Here is a 16,634-nt window from a genome sequence, read left to right on the forward strand (position 1 = left end):
TAAACACACAAAGAGGGAATCTAATGCCATCTACTAAAAGATCTTCAATGAGAGGAAGCCCTTGCTAACATTTCCATCCAGTGGCACCTTAGACACATTGCCTCTTTATGCTAAAACCCCACAGCACTAAGGGCCCTATAAATAGTCTCCATGTGACAGCTCAGAGAAGAAGAGAGGTTTCCTCCAGACATTAGTTGTGCTAAAAGATTCATCATTACCTGCAGTCATGAAATAAATCTTTGATACTTACAACTATAATATCCATGCTCTACGTTTTATTGCAGATATAGGTAGACAGTCATTATTTCTGACACTTTCTCAGCATTACAAGGAGTACTCTAGGGGGAAAACTAGTGTACAGTGTTACAGAAATAGATTGATAGAACCGCATGGAAACCAGTTACTTTACTGAGCCATTGTAACCAATACAATATTCCCTTAATGATATTAAAGTCACATAGAGTCCAAATTCAATGTAAGACTCCTATCTAAACATAACCTCAGTTATCTACAAATTAAGTTGCCAAGGGGGAAATTTATTATTTTTTTACATCATTTGGTAGTTTACAGGAAATACATTCCTGAATGAGAATTTTTTTTAGCATTAAATTTATTATTATTTAGGGGACATTAAAACAAGACAATGGTCAACAACAATCACTTTATAGCACTTGTGGGACATTCGAAATCAGTATGTTGAGAAGCTTCCTGTTCAGAGGACTTGGAGTGGTTACTGTACAGTAGTTACCGAAGTCACATAAATTGCAATAACATGATATATCATCCAGAGGAGGTGGTAAAGTTGTCTCTGGCCATGAGCTATTTAAGAGAGAGGTTCTTGCATGCTGTTTTGAGCCCCAAAATGTGAGTTATGGCATCCTGTGAGAGTCCCTCCTTTCCTGTAAGTCACTGCTTTTGGCAATGGTGGTCTCCTTTACCAAACCCCTGAAGTCATAGCTGGGGCAGGATTCCAACTTCCCTTTTTAGTTTCATCATGTGTGTCTGGGTTCTCTCATTTTTGATGATCATATTAGGAGACTAGAGGCTAAAACGATGGTGTGTCACTGCTTTGTGGGAAGAGGGTTTGCCCAGTTCAAGAACTCTGTGGTTGAAGTGGTGTGATTGGGACCAGCACTGTGACTTACTGCCGGGTCAGGAATCTCTTGGCTAAATTGGCACGTGTGCTACCACAGCTGCTCTGGAAGGCCGTCCAGTACCCCTGGGACCACCTGCTTCACAGGCCAGTCCCCAGATCACCGAACTCAACCAGTAGCCACTTCTGAAAAGAGTCATCACTTCCAAAGGAATCTTTGCATTTGCATATTTGAAGCCAAGATAATTACTGGTAGTCTCTGCATAACAAATGTAATTTCAATTAGACTCTTTTTCAAAATTAAAAACTATTGCTTGTGTGAAATGAGTATTCCCGGTTTTTTAAAGTGCATTTTTAATGTTTTTATTCTAGGAACATTAAGAGCATTGAACAAAAGATTGTCCAATTACTATATAATGTTAACAAATATGTCGAATCCTTCACTTCCGTGGCAGCAAGCGAAGCTGGTGAAGCAGGACTGTGTGGGCTGATTATCACAGAGATTTTTCAACCCCAAGCTAGATGGGATGATATTTGAAAGTGTATGGCTACAGAATAGACATTTTTGGCTTTAAAGAAAAGTTACAAGGGGTTGTCAAACACTTCTTCATGGTTTAATATCCGTAACATTTAATAATGTTGTGTTTCTTGTGTTGAAATAATGTTGCAACTTCTGCTCACATTTAGGCTATTGAATAAAATTTAAAACATGATATACAGCCTTCTGATGGTATATAAAAAAGATTGATCAAACCCTCCAAAAAGTGTCATAGTATATAAGATTATCTTAGTGTCTCAGGCAGATTCCAAAAAGATGGAATTGAATAGAAAAATCAAACCTGCGGTCCTTATTTCCTTGCCTCGCTAACTGGTTTCTGTGGCTTTCATAGCCTGGGATCTTATCAGCACGTAGTCTAGCAATTGGGGCTGTCACTCTTGTTGATGAAGAGGAGTTCGTTTTTGTTTTTGTTTTGCTGGTATCATGGATAAAAGAGCTTAGGAAAAGTGAATATCCATATGTATTCTCTCCATCTGACATTGTATCGCCAGCCTCAGGCTTCTCCAGAGCGTTGCTTCTCTATATCTAGGGAAAAGTAATTTAAAAAATTACCTGCTAAAATGGATCTTGGATGTTCGTTCTCTATTTTCTAAAGGAAGGTTGGCTATTTTGCCCTTGAGCCTTAAGAAATGTTGCTGATTGGCTGTTTGTTATTTTTTAATAGTATATGGCATGTATCCAAGTAAGCATTCCGATGACCTCGACAATAAAACGTGGTTCTTGGCTGCAAGGTCTATTGGGGGATGGCATGCTGCCAGCCATTCATACATCATTTACAGGTGGCTGTTTCTGACAGGCCAGTGTTAGTTATTGTAAATGAGTGACAGTCCCTATAACTCACCTGTAAGCCTTACTCTGCCAGCCCAGGGCTTCCGAGATCCCCCGGCCCCTTCACCACACGTGCTCCTCCTCCACGAAGACTCACATGCACAGACCCTCCCGGGCATGCTGCTGCCCGCCCGGGCTCATCAGGACGGGGAGCTACCTTGTATGTGATTGACGATAATTAGGTTTCAACTGCCTTCTGATGCAGAAATACACACTATTACAGCACGGCCAATTCTGCTCCTGCAATCTTGCCTCTGAAAGGGTATTGATTCACTCTTTCACATTTTTAAAAGGTCATGGCAATAATTCCATCTGAACTGTGCTAAGTGAAAATAGTTTGTAGAAATAATATGGTTGCTTCTTAGTTCCATTGTAATTGAAAGCCACAATGGCTTGTTTTTTTAGTATATTTTAATTACACATGTCTCCTTGCCCCGTCTTCTCCTGATGAAGTGTTTGTAAAGTTATAAAGCAGGCGGCCCTCTGTGGCAATGTCTTCTGACTTTTTGGCAAAGAGGACTTCTTGTTTTCCTACTGTATAAGGTGAGGCCTAACCAAGCACTGGGTCACACCGCCTTATTAATTTAAGAATTAAAAACAGAAGACTTGAACCTTTTCCCTGGTACTGTCATCTACCTGCATGTTTTAATAAGATTAGAATATATTGGCTTTGGTGAGCAGGATGCTAAATTTGCTTACTTTCTGCAAATTTTCATTGTAGCTAAACAGTCTTTCCTGGGTTGACTGAAAAATATTATTCTTGCTACTTATCAGACCATAATAAAACAAGTTGGCTATGAGAGTGTATAGCTCCTGCAGTGTACCCACCCTAGCAGGTGACAGGGAACTATGAATGATCTGGCATAAATTACTGGAGTACTCAGACTGCAGTTTGAGACTTTTTTCTACATCTTCAGCTTTTCCGAGGTAAAAGGGTTTTAAAGTGCTTGAACTGCACGTTTTGGGAAAGCGGGTGATCAGATTTTACGCTCTAAGCCACTCTGGATCTCTCTTCCAGTGAGAGGGGGGAAGAAAGTCTCAGCTGTTTCTAGTCTCAAAAATGAGCCCGTTATTGTATTTGCAAACTAAGGGGCATAGTCTCACCCGGAGCATGGGGATTTACGCACATAATTACCATTAATGCTAATGGCATTTATGTCTGTACAGCCCCACACATCAAGATGAGAATATATTTCCATGTCTTCACGCTGTGAAAGTCCATTTAATATCATTCATTTTACAACTGATTTTTTAAGATGATGTCCACATTCTGTCATGGCATACAGATGCCTAGTTGAAAGTAAATGTGGGAAATATTGGGAAGGGATGTGATGGCTAAACTTGTTCTTGTTAATGAAATATTGCTAAACTCAAATCCATTCATACTCTTTAAACACAATGCTCTAGTCGGCTTTGAAACTGCTGGCATACTTTTCATAGTGTTATAAATGTATCAGCCTAATGGGACATTTTGTAGATGTTTTCCTTTATAAGTGCTTTAACAGGAGTAGGTATTCCATTGATGCAAAATTCAGCTCAGTGTTTCATTTCTTAAAGATGAGAATCATGCATTTAATGTCTTATCAGAAATTAAGTGGTGGATGGTGCCCTTCATCTCTTCAAGGCAAGAAAATTCACTCCCTGCTGAACTCTGCTCTCTTTTGGCCTCTGGGAACATCTCAAGAGCAGGGCATGGTTTGCAGTTGGAAACATCAGTGGTCATCGGAATCTGCGGCGGTTCCATCTCTTCCTTGTTTATTTGATTGTCTTTATTCATCAGGCCCAATAGCCTATTGAAAAGCGTCTTCACGTCTATGCTGGCCAAGCAAATTCAGGTCCAGGTCTTGATTGATCTCTCCTAGGACTTTGACCATTAAAGGAAAATAATGGATCTGTCTCACCTGTCCGATCTCTGAAACCTTCATCTTTGAGCCAACCCAGAGCAAAAGGGTTCCATGCTTAAAGCATAAAAATAAGAAGGGGACAGGCCTGTGCAGAAGTCCTTCCTGAGAGGCCTCTTTGGGTCTCCTTCATAGGTACACAGCCTTCTCTGGGAGAAAGTGAAGGGCTTCACAACAGATCTCAGAAGGCTGCTCAAAAGAGTGAGGTCACTTCTGAATGAGTTCAGTTGGCCAACCATGCCCAGCTGGGTGACCTCAGGCAAGCCACTGGACCTCTCTGAGCCAGTTTCCTCATCCATAAGATGGAACAGGATGAATACTGAGTGTTTTACCACCTTGAAATTTTTTATAACCAGTGCCATGTTGTATTTGGCTTTTATAAATATCGGGATTATGGTGAATTACAATGAATAACCAGAAGGAAATACTGGTTTCCAAGGGTTTATGCAGAGGAGGAGGTGAGAGTCTAGAACACTAGATGCCCTGACACTGTAAACTGGTGGATAACGTGCTGTCCTAGAGCTTAATGCCCAAGTCCATCCCCTACTTTGATATGTGATTCCTTTGCATTCAACTTGGTGACGACTATTTAACAGCCCAGCTACTGAAGCTGCTGTCAGTGGCACTGAAATTGAATCCCAAGGGGCAGAAGGCAGTGGGTACTTGGTGAGGAAGTTGTCCCAGCAGTAACATCTTTCCTGGCACCACCAAACTGGCATGTGGGTGTTGCTTTACCTCACCAATCACCAACATTCTCTGGGTTTTTTGCTCTTAAGATCACTATTTCCTCAATCATACTGATCACAGAACTCTTGTTAGCCCCAAAGACATTGCCCTCCAAATTCCCCTGATTCTAGGAATGCACTGTTTTCACCCAGTGCCCTAGAGTTGTGCTTTGTGCACCCATGGCCCCTTCCACTCCACACGTATTACAGGTGTTTTTGAAAAGACCATTGTTTCACTTTAATCACATGGATTACCTTATTCTCATTTTTAGAAATAAGGCTTCTTTAGTATTAATTCAGTGCTTAATTGGGCACCTACTACAGATCAGCATCCAGCAAGGACCTGGGGATAGTGTCGAACGATACACCATCAGTGACTTCTATGACTCGGATAGTTCACATTTGCAGAGGGTTTAACAATTGCAGAGGACGTTCACATACATTTTCTCATGTGCTTTCTACAACAGTTTGGAAAAGTAAGTCTAGCAGATGATAGTGTTATTTCTATTTCAAAGGAAAAATGGAAACAGAAAGAATAGACAACTTGCTCAAGATGCTGCGGGTTACAATCCAAAAATGTGTAGAAGACCTAAACAGACATTTCTCCAAAGAAGATATACAGATGGCCAACAGACACATGAAAGAATGCTCAACATCCTTAATCATTAGAGAAATGCAAATCAAAACTACAATGAGGTATCATCTCACACCGGTCAGAATGGCCATCATCAAAAAATCTAGAAACAATAAATGCTGGAGAGGGTGTGGAGAAAAGGGAACACTCTTGCACTGTTGGTGGGAATGTAAATTGATACAGCCACTATGGAGAACAGTATGGAGGTTCCTTAAAAAACTAAAAATAGAACTACCATACGACCCAGCAATCCCACTACTGGGCATATACCCTGAGAAAACCATAATTCAAAAAGAGTCATGTACCAAAATGTTCATTGCAGCTCTATTTACAATAGCCAGGACATGGAAGCAACCAAAGTGTCCATCATCGGATGAATGGATAAAGAAGATGTGGCACATATATACAATGGAATGTTACTCAGCCATAAAAAGAAATGAAATGGAGGTATTTGTAATGAGGTGGATGGAGTTAGAGTCTGTCATACAGAGTGAAGTAAGTCAGAAAGAGAAAAACAAATACAGTGTGCTAACACATATATATGGAATCTAAGGAAAAAAAAAAAAAAAGGACATGAAGAACCTAGTGGCAAGATAGGAATAAAGACACAGACCTACTAAAGAATGGACTTGAGGATATGGGGAGGGGGAGGGGTGAGATGTGACAGGGTGAGAGAGTGTCATGGACATATATACACTACCAAATATAAAATAGATAGCTAGTGGGAAGCAGCCGCATAGCACAGGGAGATCAGCTCGGTGCTTTGTGACCACCTAGAGGGTTGGGATAGGGAGGGTGGGAGGGAGGGAGATGCAAGAGGGAAGAGATATGGGAACATATGTATATGTATAACTGATTCACTTTGTTTTAAAGCAGAAACTAACACACCATTGTAAAGCAATTATACTTCAATAAAGATGTTAAAAAAAAAAAAAAAAGATGCCTCGGGTTAGTAGGGTTGAGTACTGCCTCCAGGCCATGTCTTCCGACTCCAGACGTCTTGCCATGTGCCTGCTCAGAGCCACAAGTCAAGACCAAGGTATTCCTGGTTAACACTTCTCAGTGTGTTCCCTGTTTCTGAGATGCATCTGACCCTGTGAGTGAAAGAATAACCCGGGGGCCCCAGTAGCTTGGAAGGGCTGGCAAGGTGTTTAACCCAAGTCTATGCTTTGCTTGTTGGCTTCATGCCTCCTTCAGGTGCTGAGACAAGGGCAGCCCATCCACTCTTGAAGTTCCCAAGCTCGCAGTTGTGTACTTTTTGAACTTACACCGTTGAGAAATATCAAGGTCAGAACACGATTGAAGAACCTTCTTCCTACTAAGTCGCTGCGTTTATATGATATTGTTTTCCATTAAAGAAGGTTCTCTTAAAAATGAGGTTGAGATCCCTAAAGAAATTGCTTCAATCAGCAGCAGGGCTTAATGACTGTTAATGGGAAGTGGAGATAGGATAGTAAGTGTTACTTTGATTAATAAGAGAACTGCAGAGAATTTAAATTGTGCCACTGATGGATTATTTTCTTCAAGCTTGATAAGCACTTCTCATTTGTTCTTAAATTTGGTCAATACTGTTAAAGGCAGCAAAATGAAGTATAATTAATTCTATTACTGCCGCTCAGACCAAGTGTTACTAAGAAACAGATTATGATGCAGACGACAGTAGAAGTCCCGGTGTTGACAGTTTGATGCTTTGAATACCTGTCAGTGCTTGTTAGCTTGAAAGAATGAAGAAAATATTTCTGTACCTTGATTTTGAGATACCTAAAACTGTTTTATCGTCTGTGCAGGTTCCACCAACCTCATATGGGGAATATCAATAAGATGATCAACTGACATTAAAATGATCCGGCTTAGGCGGTATAGAGAGTAAATAAAAGATTGAGATGTATATCAGTTAAAACGTTAAGAGCTGGATGCTCATTTTGAATTAATCACTAAGAAAATGAGACATTGATTTGATGTTGAAAGAAAGCTTTACATATTTCCTGTTTTTCAAGATTCTGCCCCATATTATGAACCATGCTTTTCTTTACCTAGCAAAGATAGATAAGCAAATAGCACATAATAATTTTAGCAAATAAATAGACAATTAATTTTATTCTGAACTGTTGTTAATCAGATGGAACTGAGAGAAAGGATATTTTATTTTAGTAGACAATTTTATTTATCATGAGTGCTGGGGTCTAGGATGGCATGAAATTAGACCTATATCTCCCCTTGTCTTCTGAAAACAGCAGGATGCACCAGTGTTTTCTGAACAGCTTTTTTTTCTTGACCTCTTTTAAATCTATGCCTGTCTATTTATTTAAGGAACATGAATCACTTTATAAGTCATGTTAAGAGTCATGTCTGAATGTAGATGGATATACACAAGGTCTTACCTACTGCTTTTCAGCTTCTCAATTCAGTGATTCTCAGCCTTGCCGTTCATCCTCCAGGGCATCTCTGGTTAATTCAAGGCGTGCTTCCAAGCTCTAAAATGAAAATAAATTAATTCCACTTTACTTTTGTTTTAAAGAAAATATGTAACGTGTCAGTCCTATTTTATGCAATCCACCAAATAACAGCAGGTTGTTACAACTTCAGGAAGACTGGGAATCAGACTCCCCCTGAACATGTGTCCTTCTGTTCACTATTTCTATTTCCAAGTCTCGTGTTTCTTCAAAAGTGTGTAAAGTTGCTGGGTGAGTAGTCTTGGATTAATACAAAACCTAAGTGTGTCGGGCTTAATAGTACAGTTATAAAGTTTCTGTGAAGTTCGAATTCCGTTATTAAAAATGTAAACCTTACCTATTATGAATTGAGGACTAATTCTCTTGTCCAGATGTCCCATAAACATAATTTCTGAAGATGGGAGAATTATAGGAAGTATATTTCAGAGCAGAATGTGAAAGTCAAGCCATTCTAGAAGCTGTTGGCTGGAAAGCTTAACTTTGGAGACAGAGTACGGTGTCTAGAAAGAGCCAGAACCAGAAGTCACCAGAAGCCCAGGTTCTGGAGCTGCTTCTGCCACTGCAAAGTGCCAGACGCCCTTAGATGAGCCTCTTAATCATTCTCAGACTACGTTCTCTCCTCTGGAAGGTGAAAGCTTGGCCCAACTGGTCTCCCACATTCTTTGACCCTTGAAAATGCTGGTCTTTGAGGAAAGCTCAAGCATGAGATGTTTAAATGATCCTTTTCAAGCCTTTGGCTCAAAATGCTGTGGTCAGATAGTAGAAATACCCACTGTGCTTCTATCCTGTGATCTCCTAGGGTGGATAACACTCTGTAAATGGAAGGTGACCTCCTCACCCACCATGTACCTGTGCTCCTTCCTGGGGGCAGAATGGTGAGTGAGCCTGGCTCATCTGTGCCTTCAAGAAGCTAGTGGGGAGGCAAGCAGGAAGCAAGGGAACAAACCATCGCGTAAGTGAGATATTCTTTGGACAAGTGCATTGAAGAGACGCAAACCAGGAAATGTCTGCATCAGATGGGGTCAGAGAAGACTCTCTGGCAGGGAGAAACGGAGAGTGAGAAACTGACCCAGGCAGAGGCGGATAAGGGGAAATAGGGAAGGGAGAATTCCAGGCTTGCTTGCCTGAAAGATGAAAGGCAGAAAGAAGCATGGTTCTCTTCTGCATCGTCTCATTGCCTTGTCTGCAATTTTCTTCTCTATTACATACACTTGCAAGGTGTTCTCGTTAATTCAAGAAAAACCAAGCAGAGAAAATATCGCTTCCATTGCTTTTTACTCAGTCATTCTCACCTCTAGCAACTCAAATAATTTTGCCTTTGGTTTCCCAGATTGCTGCCGACAATTCAAGTTTAAAAACCTAGAGTTGGGGGCTTCCCTGGTGGCGCAGTGGTTGAGAATCTGCCTGCTAATGCAGGGGACACGGGTTCGAGCCCTGGTCTGGGAAGATCCCACGTGCCGCGGAGCGGCTGGGCCCGTGAGCCACAACTACTGAGCCTGCGCGTCTGGAGCCTGTGCCCCGCAACGGGAGGGGCCGCGATAGTGAAAGGCCCGCGCACCGCGATGAAGAGCGGTCCCCGCACCGCGATGAAGAGTGGTCCCCACTTGCCGTAACCAGAGAAAGCCCTAGCATGAACCGAAGACCCAACACAGCCAAAAATAAATAAAATAAATAAATAAAGTAGCTATAAAAAAAAAAAAAAAAAAAAAAAACCTAGAGTTGGGTTATTTCCATTCACACTGTATCTCTGTGTTTGCCCATAGAATTTGGTACAACTTACGACTTTAGAATTAGTGTATAATGCTCAGAGGTGTGAAACGCCTTTCTTCAGAAATGCCTTTCTTCAGTTAATATAGATAAATATTGATGGCGGCAGGGAGCAGTAAAACAAGTCATTAAATTCTCCAGTGCAAGTGTGTCCCACACATGGCTGGAAGCTACAGAAATCACACCAGGCTCCGAGAAAACCACTGCATATGATCAGAGCGCTTGCATGCCACTGCATATGATCAGAGCGCTTGCATGCCCTCATGCCAAATTGGAAAACAGGGGCGTGTGGCGGAGGCATGGGCACCAACGGGAGAGACCGGGCACTGGGGCTGGAATGGCACTGCCGGTCCATTCTGCCCACGGTGCCTTCTGCTACCGCCCTAATGAATTCCTGGGTGAGGCAGAAACCTGTGAAAAATGGCAATCAGCAGCATAAGGGAGCTCTGGTGCTCCGAAAACAAAGAAACTTTAAATCTAAAGTAGTAACCCTATAAAACCAGCTAAGGATTTGGAGAGTAATAAACCCCTCCTCTGCTGCCATTGGATTGTTTGACAGCAGTGTCTGTGTCCGTGCAGAACTTGGCCTGGGTCACCTAGGGGCATGGGGGGCCGGCTGATGGGGCCAGATCACACGGTTGTTGCTTGACTCCTAGGATGAAAAATGAAAGGAACCGTTTCCTCATTTTATAAACCTGTCCTCAAGGATGCCAGTCTGGTATAGATTTTGAAGCTCCACAGTGCAGGGTACCCTTTCTTCAAGGTGTTTTTAATGGGCTCTGGGTTGTCAAAGGCTCCGCTCTTATAATGAGGCTGTGAGCCCTGCATGAGGAGAAAGCTCTGTAATGAGGTAGGAGGACGATTTGTTACAGTGATGCGGTTACTTGGCCATAATACCTTTTTGAGGTTTATTAAATCATATAAAATTTCAATTTACACAGTAATATTCTATAAAAGATGGAGCACACAGAAGTAATAAGTATGACAACATTTCTTTCATTTATGAATCGTACTGTTGATTGTGTTAACACTGCCACATCCAGCAGCAGGATTATTTAGGTCAGGACAGTAATTTTCTATCTCCAATTTAATTTTGTAAAAGTTAATTACAAATTAGAATAAAATGAATGCAGTTATGGAAGGCAGCAAAATGCTGAGACAGAATGTTATTGGGGGAAAATATTTACTCAGGTTGCTCCTGGTGGAGATCAGTGTTATGGAAACCCAGGACTTCTGGCCTCCATGTCACCCGTTTGCTGGAGGAAGAGAAGCTCTGGGGTTGATCTACTAGGAAATGAACTGTCCTTGGGGGAACTTAGGGCATCTCAGTGCTCATTCTAGTGAAACCGCTTCCTTCCCCAGACAGGTCACAAAGCTTGTCCCTGTCGCCCAGCAAGGAGGTGACAGAATGAAGATTAGAATTCCGGTCTCCTGACACCAGGTCAGTCAACTTTCACTTCACTCTAAGGTGGGTGTAGATTTGTTTCTGCCTTAAAAGGTGGACAGCGGGGTGTGTAGGGGATAGAGGAGGTGGTAAGTTTCTCCAAATCTCACCACAAGCCAATCTGTGCCCTGGGAGACGGAAAATTGAAATGCAGGTAGCATTTCAAGGGGACCTTCCCAGTTATCTTTTCCTCCCCTGTTGAACCCTTTTTCCATTTCCTAACAACAAAGTTTCTTCGATAGACTTTCTACCAAAGCAACTCAGCCAAAGAGCTGGTTACAACCCTGCAGGAGTTGCTCCAGCCAACCTGGCCCCCAAGAGAGAAAGGAGCACCAGAGACAGAGACTGAGCCAGAAGTGGAGAGGATTCCCAGGCCCTGGATATGAAACTCCAGTCCTTCATGTCCCTTCCCCACCATTTCCCCCTGTGTGCTGTGCTCTGTTCCCCTGGGACTTGGTCAAGGGCGATTTGCCTCTCGCTGAGAAGGTGGGTGAGCTTAATGGCACCCCGCTTATGTCCCTCCACATTCACCCCACTCTTCCCAATCACATGGTCGCTTCCCCTTCCCATCCTCACTACCGCACTTCAGCCATTTCGGGGCCCTTTGTGATATCAAGATTGACTTGCTAGGTGAGAGACTTTTACATTTAGTTTTAAATAGAGCAAAAGTGACTCTAAATTTGTTAATATTCTTTAGGTTACATAGGACAAATTAGAGACAAGTGAATCAGTAATGAAATTTGTAATGAGAATTTCTCAAGTATGAAATGTTGGCGCAAGGAAAGTTAATTGTGGGATTTTACAGCCATTATAGTTTATATCATAAATGCAAAAATGACGAGGGCCATGTAATTACAGTAGGAACACACTGAATTTTTATGGAGTGCCATTTTGTTAAAGAGGTACTTGGAGCATTAAGAGCAAATACCATCCTAACAGTGGGTCCAGGTAGCTTTCGAAACATCAAATAAATATGCTATTGCTACAAAATTGTTCCTTAGATACTGTAATTGACACGATGACTAATGAGATGGGTTTATTCTCACAGCTTCACATACTCAATTTACAGTGTCTGAAAGTTATTTTTTCTGCCATCCACAGACCTGGAAGGAAGCAGAAAAATCCCTCTTGGAAAACACTATCTCTGCTGCTTCTCTAATTAACCTTCAAAAATGCATTTTGAAATATAGAAGTTGGTGCCTGGCGTAGAAATTGGATTGTCTCAGGAAAAAAAAAAAGACCCAAGTGTTAATTTGTTCCTTATTAAGTATCTGACATGTCAAAATTACAGGCAGTTAATGTCTTGGTGCCTTTCAGCAGGGCTGGAGACAGCTTTTCCTGTGGGCCAGACACAGCGGGTGGCTCTGGTACCAGGTACCCCAGAAACCAGTGCTGTCTCCACTGCACCCCCCAACCCAGGTCTTCCTTTTACTACCCCCCATCCAGCCAGGGTCCTGTGGGCATCAGATTCCCCGATCTCTACGGAAGGACATCTAGGGGGACTGACTTGGAATCGTGGAGCATCCCCCATCATTGTGGGTTTGGGAGATGCATCCCCTCCTCAACACTTCTTCAAAAGCCCTGAAACCTTTTATTGGAGAATGGTGTGTAGAGACCCTGATATTGGGTTGCAGGTGTGCTCATCATTACTGAGGTGGTATTGCTTTTAGGCCCTCATATCTTTTTCTTTCTCTCTCTCTGTATATATATTAAAAACCATGGATTTATACTGATACCTATGATTCCAAACTAATACCCCAGGGGTCATTTTATACTGGTTCCTCTTATTTGTAACATCCTTCTCCAACAGTGAGAACCCAGCTCTCATTTATCTATGATATATTTACTTATTTGTTCAATTCCACTATATACATAAAGTAGTTCCAGACCTGCTAACCCATACTCCTATAAGAAGCAGTGTTTATACACAGTTCTTTTTGTCCTTAGCCTCACAGTGTCCAGTCTGGATGCAATAGAGTTAATTCATTTGTTAGTCTTTGTATCCCATTTTGGGTCTCCCCATCCACATCCTGGTTGCTTTGAATTATTTATTTATTTATTTATTCATTGGGGGGATATGTGAAGCATTACTATGGTCTAAGAGGAAGAGTTGGTTACATAAGATGTTCTCAGAGAAGGATGGCTCCCTCCTCCTCCCTCCCACCCTCTCCCATTTTCCTCTTCTCTCCACCCTTCCCACCTGCCTCCCATAGGTAGCCAACATCCTTGGTTTCTGATTTATCCTCTCTGTATTTCTTTTGCACAAGTGATCAGACACCTATTTTCTTATATCCCCTTCTTACACAAAGGGTAGCATACTATAAACACTCTTTTGGACTTTGCTTTTTTCACTGAATAGTACGACATGGAATCTTTACATTTTTCAAAATGGGGCATGAGTGTCAAAAGGCTGAGAGGTGCTAGGTGGCTGGACAATCTTCAATCACTTTGAAATAGAAGGATTCTAATGGAAGACCAGAAACGTCCAGTCTAGAAGATGAGTCTAGAAAGACTAAACGGTCCTTGCTTTCAAAGACCCTCCAAGGGAATAAGGAACTAAGAAGACTAAATGTGTCTGCATGGAAAAAAATTGTCAACCTTCTGAAAAGAATTGCATCCTCCTAATATGCCAGGAGAAAAGTAACAGTAACAACTTTGTCAATGAAACTCCAGGGGAAAAAGAGCAAAGCAATAATGATGCAAGGCAGCTGAAAGCTCCCGGATTTAAAGAAATCCCGAGGTTCGGCTGAAAATGACCCAGCTTCCAGCTCTTTGCAGGTCACGTGTCACTTAACTTCCTTCAGTCCACTCCCTGTGTTGGGTCCCTTATGTCAGTGTTTCTCAGACCTCAGTGTGCACCAAAATCCCCTGACTATCCTTTTAAAATGCAGGTTCTGCTTCAGGAGGTCTGAGGTGTGGCCCGAGATTCTGCATTTCTAACCAGCTCCCAGGTCATGCCGGCACTGCTGGTCCAGGGACCATACTCTACGTAGCAAGACCTTGTATGGTCTCTGTGACTCAGGTACCAAGAACTTGTTCCTTCAATATGGAATCAATATGATTGTCCACAATACACAAAAATCCCAAGAAAAAGCTGACTCATACACTCCTGGCTTTGCATTCACCTGTTTACTAAACTGTCTGGAATTCCTGATCGGATTAGAAGACAACAACATAAAAACATTAAAATGGGGTGGTCTTGAGAGAAGATGGCGGAAGAGTAAGACGCGGAGATCACCTTCCTTCCCACAGATACAGTAGAAATACATCTACACGTGGAACTGCTCCTACAGAACACCCACTGAACGCTGGCAGAAGATGTCAGACCTCCCAAAAGGCAAGAAACTCCCCACGTACTTGGGTAGGGCAAAAGAAAAAAGAAATAACAGAGACAAAGGAATAGGGACGGGACCTGCACCAGTGGGAGGGAGCCGTGAAGGAGAAAAGTTTCCCACTCACTAGGAAGCCCCTTCACGGGCGGAGACTGCGGGTGGCGGAGGGGGGAGCTTCGGAGCCACGGAGGAGAGCGCAGCCACAGGGGTGTGGAGGGCAAAGCGGAGAGATTCCCGCACAGAGGATCAGGGCCGAGCAGCGCTCACCAGCCCGAGAGGCTTGTCTGCTCCCCGCCGGGGCGGGTGGGGCTGGGAGCTGAGGCTTGGGCTTCCGTCGGATCGCAGGGAGAGGACTGGGGTTGGCGGCGTGAACACAGCCTGAAGGGGCTAGTGCGCCACAGCTAGCCGGGAGGGAGTCGGGGAAAAAGTCTGGAGCTGCCGAAGAGGCAAGAGACTTTTTCTTACCTCTTTGTTTCCTGGTGTGCGAGGAGAGGGGATTCAGAGCGCCGCCTAAACGAGCTCCAGAGACTTCCTAGCCGCGGCCATTAGCGCGGACCCCAGAGACAGGCGTGAGACGCTAAGGCTGCTGCTGCCGCCACCAAAAAGCCTGTGTGCGAGCACAGGTCACTCGCCACACCGCCCCTCCCGGGAGCCTGTGCAGCCCACCACCGCCAGGCTCCCGTGATCTTTCCCAGGAGAACGCACGACGCGCCTCGGGCTGCTGCAACGTCACGACGCCTCTGACGCAGCAGGCTCGCCCCGCCTCCTCCGTACCGCTCCCTCCCCCCGGCCTGAGTGAGCCAGAGCCCTCGGAGCAGCTGCTCCTTTAACCCCGTTCTGTCTGGGCGGGGAACAGACGCCCTCAGGCGACCTACACGCAGAGGCGGGTCCAAATCCAAAGCTGAACCCCGGAGCTGTGCAAACAAAGAAGAGAAAGGGAAATCTCTCCCAGCAGCCTCAGAAGCAGCGGATTAAAACTCCACAAACAACTTGATGTGCCTGCATCTGTTGAATACCTGAATAGACAACGAATCATCCCAAATTCAGGAGGTGGACTTTGGGAGCCAGATATATTAATTTTTCCCCTTTTCCTTTTTTTGTGAGTGTATATGTATATGCTTCTGGGTGAGATTTTGTCTGTATAGCTTTGCTTTATAATAGCTTTATTTTACTTCACTATATTATATCCTCTTTCTTTCTTTCTATTTTTTCTCCCTTTTACTCTGAGCCATGTGGATGAAAGGCTCTTGGTGCTCCAGCCAGGCATCAGGGCTGTGCCTCTGAGGTGGGAGAGCCAACTTCAGGACACTGGTCCACAAGAGACCTCCCAGCTCCACGTAATACCAAACGGCGAAAATCTCTCAGAGATCTCCATCTCAACATCAAGACCAAGCTTCACTCAACGACCAGCAAGCTACAGTGCTGGACACCCTATGCCAAACAACTAGCAAGACAGGAACACAGCCCCATCCATTAGCAGAGAGGCTGCCTAAAATCATAATAAGGCCACAGACACCCAAAATACACCACCAGATGTGGACGTGCCCACCAGAAAGGCAAGATCCAGCCTCATCCACCAGAACACAGGCACTAGTTCCCTCCACCAGGAAGCCTACACAACCCACTGAACCAACTTTAGCCACTGGGGACAGATACCAAAAACAACGGGAACTATGAACCTGCAGCCTGTGAAAAGGAGACCCCAAACACAGTAAGATAAGCAAAATGAGATGACAGAAAAACACACAGCAGATGAAGGAGCAGGGTCAAAACATACCAGACCTAACAAATGAAGAGGAAATAGGTAGTCTACCTGAAAAAGAATTCAGAATAATGATAGTAAGGATGATCCAAAATCTTGGAAATAGAATAGACAAAATGCAAGAAACATTTAACAA

At 43.3% G+C, this 16,634-nt stretch overlaps 1 long non-coding RNA gene across 6 annotated transcripts in view; it reads right to left on the minus strand.

Moving 5' to 3' along the window:
- Positions 1-15,458, minus strand: part of LOC130708595 (uncharacterized) — an 80,270-nt gene extending 64,812 nt beyond the window's left edge. For 5 of the 6 annotated variants that reach the window (XR_009008845.1, XR_009008847.1, XR_009008850.1 and 2 more), the window contains exons 1-2: positions 15,202-15,458; positions 8,122-8,214 (exon numbers count right to left, since the gene is read on the minus strand). This is a non-coding gene — a long non-coding RNA (uncharacterized LOC130708595). Of the gene's footprint in view, positions 1-327; positions 2,178-8,121; positions 8,215-15,201 lie in introns of those variants that run through there. The other variant, XR_009008849.1, reaches the window with a different exon arrangement.
- Positions 15,459-16,634: the final 1,176 nt, after the last annotated feature.

This window comes from Balaenoptera acutorostrata, chromosome 7 (assembly GCF_949987535.1).
Source record: "Balaenoptera acutorostrata chromosome 7, mBalAcu1.1, whole genome shotgun sequence".
Taxonomy (NCBI): domain Eukaryota; kingdom Metazoa; phylum Chordata; class Mammalia; order Artiodactyla; family Balaenopteridae; genus Balaenoptera; species Balaenoptera acutorostrata.